This window comes from Myotis myotis, unplaced genomic scaffold (assembly GCF_014108235.1).
Source record: "Myotis myotis isolate mMyoMyo1 unplaced genomic scaffold, mMyoMyo1.p scaffold_m19_p_4, whole genome shotgun sequence".
Taxonomy (NCBI): domain Eukaryota; kingdom Metazoa; phylum Chordata; class Mammalia; order Chiroptera; family Vespertilionidae; genus Myotis; species Myotis myotis.
The window spans coordinates 95,104,527-95,108,316 of record NW_023416346.1 but is presented as its reverse complement, the minus strand read 5'-3'; the positions used below and the strand labels follow the sequence as shown (position 1 = coordinate 95,108,316).

The window sequence follows — 3,790 nt, the reverse complement described above, 5'->3', positions numbered from 1 at the left end:
AGCTTCATCTGCCAGCATGGCTATACATGGGGCTAGACTTTAAATGCCAACTTCCCAGAAAATATATGTGGACAGAAGGGAAATAAGATGAAAGAGTGAAGACAGAATGGTGCCTTCAAATAAGTCATCACTGTTCTTGATTTTGAATTATAAGGCTTCTGGTGTCTTCCTGGTGCCTTCTATTTGCATGAATATCTCATTTCTGGCAAATCCTTTCTCCCCAAATTTCCTAAGCTCTCACTCATGTCTTACTCCTGAATTACAATAGCTCCATGAGAGAGTTTGGGAATGTATGCGTATACATACTGTCCTGATGTTAGGAGCAAGCTAAAAGATCTTGGAGAAATACTTAGTAGAATACTTCTCCTCTAGTCATAGTCAGCTAAAGTGATTTTAAAGAAAGGCATTAAATGTCTGATTACTGCTTGGCATTCCAGCCAATCCAGTCTTCAGTTTAATGACTATGACTTTTGGAGGAATAGAGTTGTCAAGGAAGCTAGCAGGCCCTCTGAAGTTACCACAAAGAGTCCTTTGATAATTCCTGTGTGGAAGCACAAACTAGATAAGGGTGTTAGGAAACCAGTAGAGGATCAAACATATTGGTAGTGAGGCTGAGAGAGCGGGAACAGGGTATATTTTTCTTTTTGTATCTTTTCATTGTTTTACTAATTGCAATAAACTCATCATCATGTAGAATGTATTTAAAATTTTAATAAAGAAAATTTTATATAAAAATAAAAAAGATTAAAAATAATGTTGGAAAAGGAGAAAATTATTTTGAAAACATAAGTGAAAAGGAAAAAGAAAAAAGGAGAAAATATTGAAAGCTAACAGAGGAGAACAAAGAGGTAAAGGAATATAGGAATAGAAGGAAAATAAAAATGAAAAAGGAAACTGAAGCAAATGCAAAGGAAAAAGAGGAGGAGATAATTTTAAAAAATTAAACATGTGAAAATATAAAAAGAATAGAGCATGTCAAGGAAACACAAGAGTAAACCTGAAAAACAAACAAACAAACAAAAAATTCCAATGGGCAAAGCTAAAACAATTATGCTAACAAAATAAATAGCATGATACTGAATTTTGAGTCATTTGTTTGTGTACCTGCCCTCCCAGGAGGTGGAGCTTAATCTCTATAATTCTAAGTGTAAACTGGGTTTAAGGACTTGATTCCAAAAAGCACAGTATAGATCAGAAAAAAAAGTAACTTCATTGTGGATAAACTTGGCAAACACACCTTGTCCAGGTGATAAAGGTCAACATCACTAGTGATAAGTCCTGTCGATGGTATGTACCCCTTTTTGATGTGATGAGAAGAGCACTTCCTCTCTGTTGTCACACTCTCCAAAACACATTGCCCCAGTGTAATCATGAGAAAACCATCAAACAATCCCCATTTAGGAACATTCTATGAAATACCTGACCACTACCCCTAAATAATCAAGGTCATCAAAAACAAGGAAAGTTTGAGAAACTGTCAGAGGCAAAAGAAGCCTAAGAAAACATGACAACTAAATGTAATCTGACATCCTGGATGGTCCTGGAACAGAAAAAGGTTATTATGTAAAAACTAAGGAAATCTAAATAAAGTATCGACTTTAGCTAGCAATAACATATTAGAATAGGTTCATTAACTTTAAGAAATGTACCATACTAATGTAAGATATTAATACAGGGAAAAATGGCCTGATAATTTAGAGGTCTACTTTGAGGATGAGGACAGGACAGAACTGTACTGGGTGCCTCCTAAGAGCACTCTGCTGCAGGTGCACAGCATCCCAGATACTTTGTAAAAACCCTGACACCAGCATTTTTGTGTGGGATCCTCTCCTTTTTGTAGAAATTATCTCCGGGGGAGAAAGGTGCACCAGGTAAAGTGACTCAGCCAGGTTGCAGAGCCAGGCCACCTGGATCTCCTCCCAGATCACTCTCTGCCTGGAATACAGCATACTTGAATCAGCTGGACATATTCCTAGAATCCAACACTTCCTTTCTGTCACCCTGGACACAGTCCTTCCTCACATTGTAAGTGGAGAAGAGCTGCTGACTTATCGTAGCTGCAGCCTCTCTGGTGAAAGTGCTGAGCCTCAGCTAGTCTTCACTCTCCTCTCTTGATACAAAACTCTGTGCCTTGGTCATAACATCCTTGGACTCTGAGCTGTGTTAACTACCAGCCTCCATCTCTGAAGGGACCATCTATTGCAGTTACCACAGCAACTGACCCAAGCAACTTACTGGACTGACTCAGGATCTAGTGACCTGGTTCTGAACCTTTGTGGAGTTAGAGGCTTTGGAGAAGCTACCCCTCAAACTGCATATATACAAACAATGCATGTAATTTTAAGGGACTAAAGCTGAGGTTGGCCTTCAGTTATTTCATGAGCTGGAGGGTTGCTCTGTGTGAATACTGAAGATGCCTTTGGATAAGATGGGGCCAAGAAAACTGGGTCCTGTTTCTGTAACTGTAAACACCTACAATCTGGGATCCTCCAGAACCCCTAAAAGGTTTGCCAATTTTCCTGATCTTTGCAATATGGAGGACTATGATCCACTTGGACAGTGGACTCTGCATTCTTCCCAAGTTTTTCACATTTTAGGATTTTGTGCCTTTTAAACTGAAAAGCCTTTTGGCACGTTGAGTCATTGTCATAAAGTTGTATCTAGAGGGTTTCATATGTCCTTACCTGTAGCCATGTGACTTCTTGCAGTGCCCACCCCTTCCCCCAGGGAGGAGTATTCCCCTAAAGAGCCATGGTGTGGAAGGTTCATGTTCTTTTCCCTCTGCCATGAGAACATATTTCCCAGATTGGGGCTATTCCTTCAGCCTGGGTACCAGAATGGGAAGACATGTGGAGCAGAGCTGCAGCAGCTGCCCTGCAGCCACCGATTGTAACATGAATGAGGAATAAATGCTGCTTGTGGTAATGGCATGGAGATTCGAGGGTTGTTTGTTATTACAGCAAAGCTAACTAATATATCATTAAACTGAAACCAGCTGCTGTCCTTAAAATAGAAAAAAAAAACAACAAAAAACCCCGCTTGGTTGTCGCCTCTGCTGCTGCCATGGTGCCAGCCCCTCGGGTTTCAACGAGGCTGGGGGATGCTCCAGAATGGGAGACAAGCCAATTTGGGAGCAGATTGGATCCAGCTTTATTCAACATTACTACCAATTATTTGATAATGACAGAACCCAACTAGGCACAATTTAAATGGACACATCATGCCTTAAGTGGAAAGGACAGCAATTCAGGGTAAAGCTGCCATTGTGGAGAAGTTGTCTAGCCTTCCATTCCAGAAAATCCAGCACAGCATCATGGCACAGGACGATCAGCCCACGCCAGACAGCTGCATCCTCAGCATGGCTGTGGGCCAGCTTAAGGCTGATGAAGACCCCATTAAGGGGTTCCACCAGCTGTTCCCATTGAAGAACATCAGCAATTCTTGGGTTTGCACCAATGACATGTTCAGGCTTGCCCTACACAACTTCCGCTGACCTCATCCCAGTCAGGCACTCATGCTATTTCCTTCTCCATCTTTTTCCAGATACTATTCACACTCCTTCAGATGCTCCAAATAGCATACACAAATTAGCAGGACCGAGGTGGGAGTGGGTGCAGTGTGCTGCTGCTACCTAAGTATTTTGCATGATGTTTGGATGCTAGACTAGTTACATATGACAGGAGAGGTTTGTGTTGTACCAGTGCATGCCTTGGAAAGACTTAAGTAATGCAAAAGGTTGTCTATTTTTTTTTTAATCTACTGACAAGTTTCTCTAGTAACCCAAAGAAGT

General features: G+C 41.0%; 1 pseudogene; it reads left to right on the top strand.

The window, feature by feature from the left end:
* The first annotated feature begins 3,079 nt into the window (after nucleotides 1-3,079).
* On the top strand, nucleotides 3,080-3,493 carry LOC118653525 (annotated as a pseudogene).
* Nucleotides 3,494-3,790: the final 297 nt, after the last annotated feature.